Source organism: Merops nubicus, unplaced genomic scaffold (assembly GCF_000691845.1).
Source record: "Merops nubicus isolate BGI_N331 unplaced genomic scaffold, ASM69184v1 scaffold5775, whole genome shotgun sequence".
Classification (NCBI taxonomy): Eukaryota; Metazoa; Chordata; class Aves; order Coraciiformes; family Meropidae; genus Merops; species Merops nubicus.
In genome coordinates this window covers 3,645-4,150 of record NW_008611487.1, presented here as the reverse complement: position 1 = coordinate 4,150, position 506 = coordinate 3,645, and positions in this window count along the sequence as shown.

Below are 506 nucleotides of genomic sequence, written 5' to 3'. Positions count from 1 at the left end.
TAGGGAAATACAAACCCTGTGCTGAGTCCTCCCTGTGCTCTGCTGGGGACCCCTCAGCCTTTCAGCCCCAGACGCTTGCTCTGTATGGGCAGCAGGCACAATGAAATCACAGGGAGCATCTCTGCTTCTCTGCTTTCCTGGCCAGAAAACAATTTTGAAAATGAAAGCAGGGAGACAGAGCCTGGAGACCTTATCTCACTCTCCTTCGGCGTTTCAGATAGGAAAGAGCCTTTCTTCTCTCCCAGGGCCAGAGCCCATTTGCATTTCAAGAGGTCGGGACGTACCTCTTGCTTTTTACCCTGTGAAAGGCGTTATTAAAAGTCTCTTTGGAAACAAAACAACACACCCGTGGAAAGATGGCCTCGGCGAGCTCAAATTAACTGCTCCTGTCATCCCTCATTTCCCTGGCTGCTGCTGGAGGATGCTGGAGAGGAGGTAGGGGCACCACTGAACCAGCAAATGGTGCAAAACCTCCAGCTCCTCTGTAGGGCCCTGGGGGGGAGACC